The sequence below is a fragment of the Physeter macrocephalus genome, chromosome 9 (genome assembly GCF_002837175.3).
Source record: "Physeter macrocephalus isolate SW-GA chromosome 9, ASM283717v5, whole genome shotgun sequence".
In the NCBI taxonomy this organism is placed as follows: Eukaryota; Metazoa; Chordata; class Mammalia; order Artiodactyla; family Physeteridae; genus Physeter; species Physeter macrocephalus.
The window spans coordinates 91,008,284-91,023,789 of record NC_041222.1 but is presented as its reverse complement, the minus strand read 5'-3'; the positions used below and the strand labels follow the sequence as shown (position 1 = coordinate 91,023,789).

Sequence of the window (15,506 nt, the reverse complement as noted above, 5' to 3'; positions counted from 1 at the left end):
CCCGCATGGATGGCACCAAGATCAAGCCAAGAGTCCTGTGCGAAGCTCGGGTGCAGGTTACATCCACAGCTCCCCTCTTCGAGCCTCCAAAACACAACTCTGTAGATGCTCACTGACGCCCACTGCCGAGAGCCATATTTGTTTATGAATTGGGGCCATCACAGAGAAGAGAAGGAACATTGGTTGAATGTACCTAATGTGTCTGATGATGGGTACGTCTAAGGACTCCTAGGATGTCCCCAGCAAATCTCCAGGGATGGGACATTAGGCAGTGGAGGAGCTGGGGCCGGCAAGGGAAGGGAGGCTTGGTGCGGGCTGTGCTGCGTTGTTCTCGGGGTTGCCCGAGACCACCAGTTTAGCTCTAGGTGACCTCTGGGCAGGGGCCCCCAAAGCTGGCTGGCACCTCCTCAGCCATAGCGGGTGCTCCGGATGGGGGTCAGACTTCCCACGGGGCTCTGTTGCCAGTTCCCCCAAGTGACCTTGAGCGAACCCCTTCGCCTCCGAGGGTCTTGGTCCCCGCCTCCACTTGGCTACGGTGATCTGGAGGGTACTTAGCGAAGGCTCTCATCCTCAGACTGTCTGGTGAGGCCATCCCAGGCAGTAAATGACAGAGGAAGTGGCCATTTCCAGGCTATCGTGCTGTACACAGAGGAGAGGGAAAAGGCTGGAGACAAATGGCCAGACAACGGGGAGGCCGGCCTGCGGAGTGCGGAGGCTGCCCATTCAGCAGCCTAATGAGGAAGCGGAGATCATTAAGGCTGCTGCAGCGTCCTGGCCAGGAGGCTGGGGCGGGATCCCCTGCTTTGTGTCCCCATAGGGCAGGCACAGTGACTGGCCCCCCTCTGTCTCTCTAGGCGGCGAGAGGCCAATGACACCAGACCCTGTGGAGAAAGCACACTGATCACGTGGCTTCAGGTCCACATTCCCCAGGACCCATGGCAACCCTGTGCTGTGAGATACACCATCCCCAGGACATAGGCGCCCTCAGCGAGGGTCACCCACGCAGCGAGTGACTGCTGGAGCAACGCTTTCCCTTGGTTCCCATTTGGCTGTCTTTCCCCCCTTACTGCTCCAGTCTGCACCTCCTGAGGCTGGAGGGACAGACAAGGAGAACTGTTACCTCTACAGCCTCCCGCCCTGCCCCGCCAAGAAGCTAGCAGCATCTGCAGGCCTGAGTGAGGGGCAGGGTGGCTGAAAAGCTGACGGCCAGTGTCTCTGGAAGGGGAGGACCAGGGGGAGGGCAGTTCCCTCGTGACTGGGGGGCCTGGGTTGTGGGTGAGGATACAACCCCACCCGTTAGGTCACCCACTGCTGGGAGTCAGGTGGAGTCTTACAGGACGCAGTGCTAACCAAAAACTGGGTTCGCCTCTTGCTGGGTGTCAAGCCCAAAGACAGCTGAGGCAAAGAGCAGGAGAAGGAAGCATTTATTACTTGCAGCAAGTAAGGAGAGCACCGGGGATCTTTCCCAAAGCAGTGTCTCTCTGAACAGCAAAACTGGGGAAGTTTTAAGCTAAGGGTACATGCATATTCATGAAGGGGCTTGGGCAGAGGAGAACTCGGCATAGACTGGGGGCAAAGGTCAACAGAGTCCTAGCTTTAGTTCATTGAATTCGGAGGGTCAGCATCTTCATTCCATCCTCCGCTTGGATGGGGGCCTTAGTTCCTGCAGAACTCAAAGGTATGTATCAGACTGTTATATATGAGGAGAAACTAGGACTTTGTTTTATCACTGGACTATTGTTTCTTGACTACTTTTCCTTTGTTCCTGCATTCCCTCACTTCCCTTAAGATCATTAAATACTGAGACCCATTCAAGGGCAAGCACTGTGGCCAGGCTTAGGTCACAAAATGGCTTGGACCCAAAATGCCTTCTCTTCTGTCAAGAGAGCCATGCCTGGTTCTCTTTCTTCAGGGACCCCCTACCCTATCTGCTGACAACAGCGTTTGCAGCGTGCGAAGAACCTCACACCCAAGGCCGGCATGGCTGTTAACAGCCCCATTTCACAGAGGCTAAGCAGGACGGTGGCTTTTTAGCCCAGAGGTCAGGGTCAGGCCTGGAAGGAGTGGAACACGTCTCCCTCCGTGGTTTCCTGCAGACCGTGAGCTCCTTTAGGGCGATAATCCCTTTCAAGCCCCTATCCCACTACCCAGCAGGAGAGAAGCCAAAGCCAGTGGCACTTACTGAGCAGAGAGGAGGAGGAGCTAGGCAGTGGGATGCACCCCGCTCCCAGGGCTGGCCGAGGAGAGACACACCTGAGTAATGACAAGGCAGCCTGTGCAAACAGCACGGGGGCCCCGGGAGGGAGAGAAGGTGGATTTGGGTAAAGGAGGGGTGATTCTGCTTCTTGTCCAGTCTTCTTTCCATTTCCTCGTGTGCTTTCAGGACCCTGGTCACAACCTGAATTACTTTGGGGTTTAATGACGGGGTGGGGGGACTGGGGCTGGTCGCCCCCTGCCCCAGCACACTGCTCAGGTGTTACAGCGAGGTCCTCGTGACACTTTGCAAAGAAGCATGGCCTGTGAACAGCAGTTTTCCAGGCCTGTTTCTTCTTTAGTTACATAGGGATATTACCACCTATTTTTCAGGGGTCTACTAGTGTCCTAGGGCTGCCTAACAAGTACCACAAACAGGGTGGCTTAGGGCAGAAATCTATCATCTCAGAGTTCTGGAAGCTAGAAGCCCCAAATCAAGGTGTTGGCAAGACTGTGCTCCCTCGGAAGGCTCTAGGGAACCTGCTCTTTGCCTCTCCCAGCTTCTGCCAGCTCCAGGTGTCCGCTGACTTGTGGCAGCATCGCTCCCTTCTCTGCCTGTGTCTTCCCCTGTCCACCTTCTCTCCTGTGTCTCCGTGTCTTCACCCGGCATCCCTCTGTGTCTCTCCTCTTCTTGTAAGGACACCAGTCACCTTGGATGAGAGGCCTGTCTCATCTTAACTAATTACATCTGCTGTGGTACTATTTCCAAATAAGTTCACGTTCCCAGGTACTGGGGGTTAGGATGGCAACATTTTGGGGGGCGTGATTCACCCCCCTAAGGAGGGATGTTGGGGTCCTGAGATGAAAGGGCAGTTGAGACAGAGCGGGAGCTAAACGCCAGAGACCCTCCCACTGGAACAGACCCCACCAGAAGGAGAGCTGCTGGACAGAGGGTCCCCGGGAGGGTCTAGTGAGTGGGCTGTAACTCCTCCTTGCGATGTTTAAACCCGCCCTCGTGTTAACAAGGGGTTGGAAAACAAATACCATATGCTAACACATATATATGGAATCTAAGGAAAAGAAAAAAAAAAAAGGTCATGAAGAACCTAGGGGTAAGACGGGAATAAAGACACAGACGTAGAGAATGGACTTGAGGACACGGGGAAGGGGAAGGGGAAGCTGTGACGAAGTGAGAGAGTGGCATGGACATATATACACTACCAAATGTAAAATAGATAGCTAGTGGGAAGCAGCCGCATGCACAGGGAGATCAGCTCGGTGCTTTGTGACCACCTAGAGGGGTGGGACAGGGAGGGTGGGAGGGAGGGAGACACAAAAAGCAATTATACTCCAATAAAGATGTTAAAAAATATGCAAAGATGTCTTGCTACACACTGTAGGGTTAACCAAACAACACACTATAAACTCAATTGATGAAGAAAAACAAAAAAAAAGAAGGGGCTGGACCCGGGTGTGGAACTCACTCAAAGCAACTTGATTTTCCCCAGAATAGAGCCAGGTCCCAAGAGGAGGGCACTGGGGCCCCAACCCCCTTTGAAGTGCAAATGCGACCCCTCTGCAGCCTTCCCGGAATAATCAGGGCCTGGCATCTGCCGCCGAGGCTCTGCCCCCGCCCCCCCCCCCACCCCCCGCCCGAAGTGCACACCCAGCGGCTCCTGCTCTCTCGGTGCCCCCCTGGCTGCGGTCAGGTGGCCGGAAGGATCAGGCCCCAGGCAGTTGCAGTAACCACCACTTAATGGGAAAGGGAATTCAGAAATCCGAGTGCTGCCCGGGCTGGGCGGCAGCTGTGGCCCTATTTCCCCATTTGCTTACATACCTGCTGTCCCCGCTGGGCTCTGTGATGGGGGAGGGGTGGAAGGGCACGAGTGGCCCTTTGTTTCAAGGCAGCTGACTTTCAGGCAGCCCTGGGGGTTTCTGGGCTCGGTCACAAGACAGGGACAGGGCCTTTGGTGGTTTCCATGAGACTCAGCGAGGGAGGTTGGTGATAAGGAGGTTCAGAGCTTCCATGTGGCAGAAGGGGTCACAGCTGGCTGCTCCAGTGACCCCCGTGTGGCTCCACCTCAAACCCCGGGGCCACAGTCTGCACCCAACACCATGGAGGCGGGGGTGTTCTGCTCCAAAAGGCAGGGCTTGGGAATCAGAGCAAATGGCGTGACTGCTGCTGGCCTGGCCTCCTTGAGGCTTTGGTCTAGTTACGAAATGCAAGCCTCGGTTTTCTCATCTGTAAAATAGAAATCACAATGCCTCCTGGATCGAGCATTAGGGGCGGGCATGAGAATGTGTATGTAAAGCTCAGATCAATAATACTTAACAGGCTCTTTCCCCTCCCCTGAGGACCCAAGGGGCCTCAGGAAAGTTTCAGTCCCAGCACTGCCCTGTGGAAGGCAGGTAAGTGAGGAACAGTAGACCCTACAACCTCAGGGCCACCCTTGGTGCTGAGACCAAATGAGAAATTATTGCTCCCTTCCTTCTTCCGCCTTCCATCCTATTTATCTGCCCCTTTTTGGCCCTGGTCACTTTACCACTTCCCAAGGTCCCCTGCCTCAGTCAGGTCCCCAGTTCGGATCTGTCTTGGTTGAAGGTGACAGGACACTGTCCTTGAACAGTTCTCAGCCCGAAGGTAGACAGGCATCAGCTGAAATGCAAGGCCCTCCGACATTTGACATCACCGTTGACCAAGCCATGAGCAGTGGTGGCTGGCCTGGGGTCTAAGGACCCAGACAGAGCCAGGAAGTGGGGCTTCCTCTCATGGGCATGCCCAGCTGTTACCTGGGAATGATGCCAAGACATCTTCCTGTAGGGCACCTCTCTTGGACGGGACAGGGCTGTGCCACCGAAGCCTGCAGGGTAAAGGCTTCGTGCAGCTGATACCTGCTCCTTGCCTTCCTGGGCCCGCCAGGGATGTTAGTCCTCCTGACCCACAGCAGGGGAAGCCCCTGCAGGCTCTGAAGAGGAAGTGCTGGAATTGGGTCTTGTATTCATTGCCTAAGGCTGCCATAACAAAGTACCACAAGCTGTGTGTCTTAACAGAAATGTATAGCCTCACAGTTCTGGAGGTCCGAAAATCAGGTCCAAAATCAAGGTATTTGCAGGGTTGGTTCTCTCTGAGGGCTGCGTGGGAGCATCTGTTTCCGCATCTCTCTTGGATCCTGGTGGTTTGATGGCCATCTCTGCCGTTCCTTGGCTTGTAGCTGCATCACTCCCATCATCACATGACATTCTCTCTGTGTCACTGTCTTCACAAGACATGCTTTTTGTAAGAACCAGTCATGTTGGATTTGGGCCTGCCTCCCCCACCCCCATCCCATTCCAGTATGACCTCATCTACCTGATTACATCTGCAATGACCCTATTTCTAAATAAGGTCATGTTCTGATGTTCTGGGGGTCAGGACTTCAACATGTGAATTTTTGAGGGGACATCATTCATCCCATAATAGGACTTGAGGGTAGAATAGGATTGTGACCAGATAAGGATAATCTCCCTGATATGGTAAAAGCCCAGACCAAAGAGCCTGGAGGTATCTTATTTGGAAGAAGGTCTGGGAGGTGGGAAGGAGGCTGCTCCTAGAACAGTCACTGCTGCCTGGGGAGGGACGGGAGGCCAGCCTGTGTTTGGGCTTTGTTATGTGGTAACTGGGAACTCCTGGGAGTTTGGCTGTGAGTGACTTACTGCGGTTTGCTAACGCAGGTGGGTTACCACGTGGCTGTGGCTCCACCTCGGGGGAAATGGCCTCAGGTAAAGCCTGGGCCCAGGGCTTTTGATCCACGTGACCAAGAAAACTGCTCTTAATCTCCATTCGCCCAATTCATCTGTCCAACAGGGTGACTTGTTGTGCCTGCATCATAGTGCTGTTTTGATAATTAAATCAAATGATTCATGTAAATGTTTAGATCTCTGCCTGGCACATAGTAAGCACATCAATTCCAGCCATTGCTATCCAGTCCCAGGGGAAGGGATGCATCCCTGAAAGAACACAGAAGGGAGCTCTGTGTGTAGAACCATTGGGACTATGGTGAGACCCAGGGGTGGAAGGAGGGCAGGGAGGGGAAAGGAGGTGCCTGGGATGATTCCCACTAAGGGAGGGGGACATGAATGCCAAGGAGGGCCCCTCATCGCCATCAGGGACAGATGGGCTGAAGAGCACACCCTGCGCCTAAGAGCTCCCTCTTTTCCTGTAGCCCCCTGCCACCTTGTGGTGAATACTGGAAATGCAGCAAGAATCAAGAAGGCTTTTTTTTTTTTTTTTTTTTTCCAGTTTGCTTTTATTTCTGTAACAGTGTTAAAAGCACCGGCCACTGCCTCACACACACAGACACCTCTGCTATTTAGCTAGGCTATTTCCCCAACTAGCTCTCTGAGTGACCGACTTGGACCTCAAACTGAAGAGGAATTCAAGTCATGGTTCTTGATGGGTTTGCTGCTGGGGAGCCTCTTCTCCCCACTTGGGGCCAGGCCAGCCCCAGAACAGGCCTCAGAAAAGAGTCAGTGCTTTCTGTGCCCTCGAAAGTTCTCTAGAGTAGAAGTTTCGGTAGCCTGCCTGATATGAACTTTCCTCACCTCATGCCCTCCCACTAGTACAAGAAACCCTGGCTGAAGGGGCAATCCCAAGGCTGCAGCGTGGGTGACAACCGTCAGCTTGAGAACACGAGTGTGTAGATTGGGGGGAGGGAGACAGGAGGGGAGGAGAGAGCAAGAGAAGAGAGGACAGCTTGAGAAGGACATACCTGACCCTTTCTAGAAATCTATGCCCCAATTAGTCCTGGGGATGCTATAGTTGTCAGCCAGCCATCTTCAGAATTAAATTCCAGGCTCTTTTTTGCAACAATGCGGACAGACCGTAAGGGCATTATGCTAAGTGAAATAAGAGAAAGACAAATACTGCATGATCTCACTTATCTATGGAATCGGAAAAGAAACAACAACAACTGAACTTGAACAAATAAGAGGCAGGGGGTGGGGGGAGGGAGAACTGGGGGAAGGTGATCAAAAGGTCCAAACTTCCACTTATCAGCTAAGTCCTGGGGGTGTAATGTGCAACATGATGATTGGTTAACAATACTGTATTTGAAAGTTCCTAATAAAAAGAAAAAAAGTTGCTAAATGAATAGATGTCCAAAGCTCTCATCATAAGGGAAAAAAAGTTGTAACCCTGTGAGGTGATGGATCTTGTTGTGGCAATCATTTTGCAAAAGATGCATAAATCATCACTTTGTACATCTTAAACTTATACAATGTTATATGTCAATTCCATCTCAATAAAACTGGTCATGGGCACGCGGGGCTGGGGGTGGAATGCAAGCCCTCCCCTCCTCTTTTTGGGCACTGACTTCAGGAATACTTCAGCTCTAGGAGGGCACACTCTCTAGACATGGCCAAGCCATGAGCAGTGGTGGCTGGGCCTGGGGGGCGTCTAAGGACGCCTCTCTGCACTCAGCTGCTGCCTGGGGGTGATGCCAAGGATGCCTTCCTGAGCTTCTCCTTGGGGAAGGGCACCTCTCCTGGAGGGGACAGGGCTGTGTCTCTGAGACTCTTCAGCCTGCAGGGTAACAGCTTCCTGGAGCTGATCCCTGCTCATTGCCTTCTTGGAGGCACAGGAGCCTGCCTTGCCCTGAGGCTGCAAGGGTTCCCTAGTCACTGCCACCCTGTCCTCTGAGACCTGCTCCTTGGTGGATACCAGGTAGCAGAAATGAGAGGTGCTCTCAGTGGGCGAAAAGGATGGGACCTCTCAGCTGCCCGGAGACTGGCCTCTCACCAGCTCTCTGGAGGCCTCTCTTCTGATCCAGTTGGGAGCAGTGATGGTGGGTGAGGAGAGAAGGCAGTACAGGGTCAGTAGAGTTTGCTATTGTGTTTTGCTCTTCTGAAAAAGACGTCAGGCCTGAGCCCATCCTCCCTCAGATTTGCTTATGAATATATTCCCGGTAGCCCTATGGTGCCATTCCAAGACTCTGCGTGACCCATCTTTATGGCCAGAGGTCTCATTTCTCTAACAAAACTTAAGGTCCTGGTCATGACCTTCTCATCCTGAAAAAACACTGTCTTTGAAGAAGAAGCTGTGAGTCAGAGCCAGGTCAATCATACTAACTCTGTGACCTCAAGCAAGTTATTTAATATCTAGCTCCAGTACTGACATTAACAAAATGGGAAGTATCTCACCGGATACATAAGAGACACAACACAATGTAGCTTCCCCTGGACACTTAAGGCATCTTAAGATCACAAAGTCTTCTAAGAAACATGAAGCCTTAATATTTCCCTGATCCTGAGTTTTTAAATGGTTCTCAATTTGATTTCTACCACCACCCTACAGTATAAGGATGAGATCCCTGCTCAGATTGTTTTACAGATGAGGAAACTTAAGTTGAAATGACTTAGTCATTGAGGTGCAGGCATTGAATTTTTCCATAACTGTGATCAGTTCGTCATCAGTAAAATAAGGTTTTTTTGTTTGTTTGTTTTAAATAAAAGATATACTGTTACAAACACACAAATGGAGGTCCAGAGATTAAAACATTTTCTCCTACAATCAGAAAGAGGCAAAGTCAGGATTCAAACCTAGACAGTCTGCAAGGTATTTTGTAGTGTTTTCACTTAATCTTTAACAGCTTAGAGTAGGTATTGCCTCCCTTTATATGATAAAAAGATTCAGAGTTGGTAAATAACTTAACTAAATTCACATAGTTTATAGTATAGGGCATAGACTTCATGGGATTTCTCCAAAGCCCATGATTTTCCACATAGGCTGCCACAGTCCGAAGGCTTCTATCCACAGCAGAGGTACAGAATGACAGAAGGACATTCAACTAGATTTCAGGAGCCCCCGAGTTCCAACCCCAGTTCTGCCATCAAATCCAGGTCAATTACTTGACCGCCATGATTCTTGGGTAAAAGGTAATAATGTTATCCCACCCTGTCTTGGGATGGTTGTAAATAATATAATATGGTGGGTTGAGGTGAGGTTGGGGGACAGGGCTGAGAACAGCAATATGTTAGAATCTTCCAAGAGACTCTGAGGAAAACCCTGTTCTATATTCCTTCTCTTCAGTGGCAGCAGCAGAGAACCAAGTGCTCCCCCAAAAGCTCTACTCACCTGAATTTGTGGTGACATCATTTCCTATATCTAAGTTCTTAGCTTTCAATGTAAGAGGAAGACCAGGGAACAGAGCTGACCAGGCAGGCTGGAGAAAAATGTCCTGTGCTCCCAGACCTGGAAAAACAAGAGTTCCTTCATTCCAAGCTTCTGCCAGGTCTGTGGGGAAAAGAGCAATGGCTTCCTAAGGTACTTGTTCTCTCCTGTTCTAGAAAGAAATCATCTCCTATAGAAAAATTGATCAGGAGTAGAGCCATGGGTTTAGCTCTGGTCTTCCCTTCAGTAAAATGCTTCACTCACTGTGTGAAAGTTCTGTTGCTGGCTTAGAATCCTAGAGTGGCATCCTCTAGAGTTTGGTTTGATAATTTATGAAGGGCAGGAAAAAGCCCATCATTACCTGAGCAAGACAGGAAGGAAGAAGTTCTACAGATTCCCAGGAGGGATACTGGGCACAAGCATGGCACACAGCTGAGGTCAAATCTGAGACCCTGGGATTAGAAATCATGTGGGTTCCCTCTTTTCTCACCCAGCTGGGGAAGCTGAAATAAAGAAACCTATCTTTGCAAAGTATAGGCCCTGGATTACCAAAAGAAACAAATGGTGAAAAGGGTTAGGAATTTTGTGGTAACTTGGTTTACTTTATACATTTTTATGCATTAAGATTATCAAGGCTTATTTCCCCTATGGTATTAGGAGTTAAGACGGTGGCTTCCCCAGGGAGGGTGTGATGGTAACTTCTGAGGTGCTGAAATGTCCTGTCTGCTGAGATGGGTCTGTTTACATAGGTGTGTTCACTTTGTGAAAATTCATCAAGCTATACAGACATTAATGATTTGTGTAATTTTATTTTTATTTTTTGGCCGCACTGAGAGGTCCTGGAAGTGAGAGCATGGAGTCCTAACCACTGGACTGCCAGGCCCTTCCCTGATTTTGTGTAATTTTCTATGTTAATAGAACATTTTTCTTAAAATTAAGGTTTTGGTTTTGATCTTGTTTTCTGAACAAGAAGGAACACCCAGTGCTAGAGAAGGCACAATGAAATGAACGCTCATACACTGATAGTGGGACCATAAATTATCGTAAATATATATATATATATTTTTTGCGGTACGCGGGCCTCTCACTGCTGTGGCCTCTCCCGTTGTGGAGCACAGGCTCCGGACGTGCAGGCTCAGTGGCCATGGCTCACGGGCCCAGCCGCTCCACGGCATGCGGGATCCTCCCGGACCGGGGCACAAACCCGTGTCCCCCGCATCGGCAGGCGGACTCTCAACCACTGCGCCACCAGGGGAGCCCGTAAATATTTTTTTAAAGCAGCTTGCCGATGTAAGTCAAGAGCTTTAGTAAGTGTTCATATTCTTTGTCCTGTACTGGTGGCAATCTCTTAGTATCTCAGAAAGAGAAACCTATTGATATACCAAAAAATTCATCGCAGCATGTAAGTGAAGAGTTGAAAATATCCTAAATGTTAACAATGGAGGAAATACGGTATATTATTTATGATAAATTATTAGACTGCCTGCATGCTTAGTAAGTGTAGCTTCCCACACAATTAAGTAAAAAGGCAGGATGCAAAATTTATGTATTTTTAGTTTCAACTGTATTAAAGTGCTTGGTCTCACAGTAAATAAAGTTCTAATTTTTAAAAAGGAATTAAGAATATCTTTAAGTGCACAGTAAATAAGAGTTCTAGAAGTAACTTGCTTCCCAAGCAAACTAAATTCTTTGGCATTAAAAAACCCACCCTCACACGCTGCTGATGGGAATGTAAAATGATGCAGCTGCTTTGGCAGTTTGGCAGTTGCTCAAAAGGTTAAACAGAGACTTGCCATATGGCCTGGCAGTTCCACTCCTAGGTATAGACCCAAGAGAAATGGAAACGTATGTCCACATAAAAACTTGTACATGCATGTCCAAAGCAGTAATATTGGTAACAGTCCCAAAGAGGAAGCAACCCAAATGTCCATCAACCAACGAATGGGTAAATAAAATATGGTATATCCATACTGATGGAATACTGTTTGGTGATTAAAAAGAAATGAAGTGCTGATACATGCTTTGACGTGGATAAACCTTGAAAACATTAGGCTAAGTGAAAGAAGCAGTCACAGAGGACCATATATTGTATGATTCCATTTATATGAAATGTCCAGAACAGGCAAAACCACAGGGAAAGAGGTTAGTGGTTGCCTAGGACGAATAGGGTTGGGGGAAATGGAGAGCAACCTCTCATGGGTACAGGACTTGTTTCTTGGGGGGGAGGGGGAATATCAAAATGTTATAAAATTGTGGTGATGGTTACACAACTCCATAACTATGCTAAAAAACATTGAAAGGCACACTTTAAACGGATGAATTGTTATGGTATGTGAACGATACCTCAATAAAGCTGCTATTAAAAAAAAATCCACACAGTAGTAACCACTCTCCTGCATGACCTACAATGTTCCAGGGCATATTCAGTGCTTCAGGTCATGATTTTTCAAAGATTCTCCTGGAAACCAAGGCATGCACTGAAGCTGTGATTATATATGTATTTTTTTCTTTCTTTTTTTTTTTTTTTTTTTTGCCTCGCCCCATGGCTTGCAGGATCTCAGTTCCCCGACCAGGGATTGAACCCAAGCCACGGCACTGAATGCCTAGAATCTTAACAACTAGGCCACCAGAGAACTCCCGTGATCACATTTCTTCATGCCAGCCTTTACTGGCTTAAAACATCTTTCACAGTCATGTTCTTGCATCTTTCAGAATCCTTGGTACAATGCAGAGAACTGTCTGGTATTTTCACAGGTTGTTGAAGCACTTAGGGGTACACTTCCTGGGCTGAGTCTCCCTCTGGATGGCCCAGAAATGAGCACACAGACTTTTCAGCCTCTACCCTGACCCTGCCTTCGAGTGGGGGCCGCGATGCTTCTACCTTGACTCACGCTTCAGCCTGGTCTCCTTGCCCCCCTCCCTTAGGGTTCACCCTCCTCATCCCGGTTCCTGAGAGCTCATGATGGGAAAGGGAAGGGAGCACAGGAGGAAGCATGATGGAGAATGGTTTCCTCAACCCTCCCTGAGGCTTCGACCAAAGCAGCTGAAGACAGAAGTAGTCTGCCGACGAGAAGAAAAGGGCTTTTAAGAAGTACTGCTCGGGGACCATAATTCCCTTTACAGTGATTTGAGAAATCTATGAGCTGTATTGTTTTAACTCTGCCAGCCCTCTGATTAAACCACAGGGCTCACTGTTTTTTACGTATTTAGAGTTTATAGCTTAAACACACCTCTTCTTGATATGAGTCTCGCAATCTCGTATACACGGTCTGTGGGAGAAAGAAGCCATAATTACCACGGGCTTTGGCTTAAAAAGATGGGTGGGCAAAGCCACAGTTGGCAAAGCCATGATTGTTAAGGGATTCTATATAACAAAATGTTAATAGTTTCCACTGAGTGGTAGGATTATGGGATTCTTATTTCTTTGTTCTTATCTGTACTTGAGTCTTATCTGCACAATGAGTATTGTATTTATTAAGTAAACCGTTAATGAAACTTCCATAGTGCTTGGATTACACCTGATTGCTGCTGAGTGGCAGATCCCGGGGAAAAGTACAACAGACGCAGAGCACAGAATGTCTTAGCTCTGAGCATACTGACATTTCCAGTAACCTAAGCTTGAATCACAGTCCTGGCCTCAATGAGAGTTGGTCCTGAACACCACAGACAATGTTTCCATGACTTCAGTTCCAGCTTCCTGCTTGGGAGAGAACTTGATTTCCACGGGCTAAGCCTCTATGTTTTGGAGACCTTCTTCTATGGACAGCATAAAGCCAAGAACTGAAGTACAAAGATCCCTGTTCTAGAAGGTTAGATCTGGGTCCTAATCCTATTCAGTTACTGAAGGGGTGAATGATCCCATCAAGTGAGGGATAGTTGAGGGAACTAGAAATATTTAGACTGAAGAAGATTTAGGAGTGGCAACTATCTTCAAAGTGGTGGTGGGTTAACACATGGAAGAGCCCTGGGGGAAAGGCCAAGGATGCCACTATGTGATGTTACAGGGAGACAAGTTTTACCTTGATTTAGAAAGAACACTTCTACCATCAGAGAGGTCCACCCCTGGAGTGGACTCCCTCCCGAGACAGTTCCAGATTCACCAGAGGCTGGACCTCACCATTTCAGAGGCTTAAAAGGGCCTTTAGTTATCAGGAGAGTTGGACCAGATAATCTCTATGATCCTTCTAACTCAGATCTCCTGATTCTACATCCAGGCCTCTCTGTACCCATTTTGGTTTCTTTTGGTTTATTATCACATCAGGTTCCCTTATAGCCCCCAGGCTAACGTGTAGCTCCAAAACAACACCATTTGATTCAGTGAACCTTGACCGCCCTTCTGCTGCAGCTAAAAAGTGTCTCCATTTCGGGAGCTCAATGTTTAGCCAGTGCCCGGCTGTTCAGGAGCTGCTGCCCTCTTGTGGAAATGAAGAATACAACCGCCTCGAAAGTAATCTAGGAGCTTTTTGAGGCCACTGTCTCATCTTGCTTCCCCATTAGAGCTTAGCTTTTGCATGTGAGCCCCGAAGTTCCTGAGCCTAGCCCATCAAGGCCTTTTGTTTACATTCACAGTACCATTATGTCCCATAAAATACTGGAACTTTAGCCACAACACGAAGCCCTGGTTTCCAGAGTGGCCAGAATTTGTGGATGCCTGTTTCGGTTATGGAGTGACCCCTGGCTGTTACCAGAGTGCTCTGGAAAGATCTCTAAACTAGGTTTAAAGACCCAGGTTCTAGCTCATGTGAGCTTACATGACACTGAACAAGTCACAAATTTATTAAATGTATAAAATACTCTGGAGTTTGGAGACGAAATCCTTTGGAGAAAAGTGGTCTGTTATATGTGTACTACTTACTGCTGCTAATCACGGCAAATGGCCTTGTGTTCTACTCAAGGCTGGGTACCCTTAGCTCCACCAGGGGCACTGGCCAAGCCCAGGCCTCGTTCATCACAGGTGGAGGCTGTTCTTTCCTCTACAAGGAACTGCAGTAGACTGATCACGGAGGGGGGATCAACAATTCCCAGGTTGCCCAGCTGCCTGAAAACACTTACCAAGTTTTCTGGGCAGGTTTTGCTATTCTTGCTGAGGATACAAAGCTCCGTGACTGATTAGTTTCATTGTTTCTAAACACCAGTCACCTGCTCACTGTTGCCAGTGCAGGGCTTCATACGGAGGCAGGGGCAACTGAGGACACTGCATAGTTTCCTTGAGTACTAGGCAGGTATTCAACTCCAGACTGGAAAAAGTTTGGAATAAAACCACAGTTGGTAGCTGAGTAAGGAACATGATTTTCATTAAAACAAACAAAAAACCCCATTTCTTTGTACTTAAGTTTTCCATAAAAGATAACTGTCCTTCAAGAACTGCCTTGCTAAGTTTTTCTTGTCGTCTCTAAATGGTATTTTCAGTTCTGTCTGGGGAACTATTTTCTGTTGTTCCCTAATACTGGGCTGAGCTAACTTTCCATTACCAGTATAAGAGAAAATTTCAAAAGCAGACAATGCTTTCATTGACCCCAGACATTGTGCACCATCCACACTTGCTGAGAATAAAACATCTTAGTGAGGCATTTATTACATTAGTCTGAAAACATTTTTTCACTTACATGAAATCTTACGGACCGAAGTGACAGTCAACTGCAAGCAATAAGTGCTTAATGACTTATTTAGATAGGCTGAACTTTGAAGAGACTTTTCCCAAATGCTTTAAGCCAACTGAAATGAAAACTTCTTTTTAAAACATTTAATCATAGTGAGAGTCCATGTTAAAGCATAACTTTAGTCTTTCAATTAAGTTTTATCACTGGCACAGAAAGGTACACTAAGAAAATGTCTTCACTAAAAAATAACAAACTAACAAGAATGCTACTTAAGTAATCCTAAGTATTATTTAAGAGTAATAAGTCAAATCTCCCTTAATAAAGCTTTGGTATTAAGAGTAACCTACTATATGAGTGCCTACACCATGGACCAGGCACTGTTCTGATGTTTGACATACAAAATCTCTAGTCCTTATAATAACCCTAAAAGGAACACAAATCTGTTAAATGACTAAGCAAGACCATACAGTTAGTGGCAGCACCAGAATCAGAACACAGGTCTACCTACTCTTGCTATGACTGAGCCTCTTCCTCTACATCTCCTAAATGTCACCCTGAGTTGAAGA

At 48.0% G+C, this 15,506-nt stretch overlaps 1 long non-coding RNA gene across 1 annotated transcript; it reads right to left on the bottom strand.

Moving 5' to 3' along the window:
* Positions 1-6,071: 6,071 nt before the first annotated feature.
* On the bottom strand, positions 6,072-13,972 carry LOC114486905 (uncharacterized). The gene is made up of 3 exons (XR_003681325.2): positions 12,571-13,972; positions 9,305-9,421; positions 6,072-7,068 (listed from the first exon to the last, which is right to left on the bottom strand). It is a non-coding gene; the product is annotated as an uncharacterized lncRNA (long non-coding RNA).
* Positions 13,973-15,506: the final 1,534 nt, after the last annotated feature.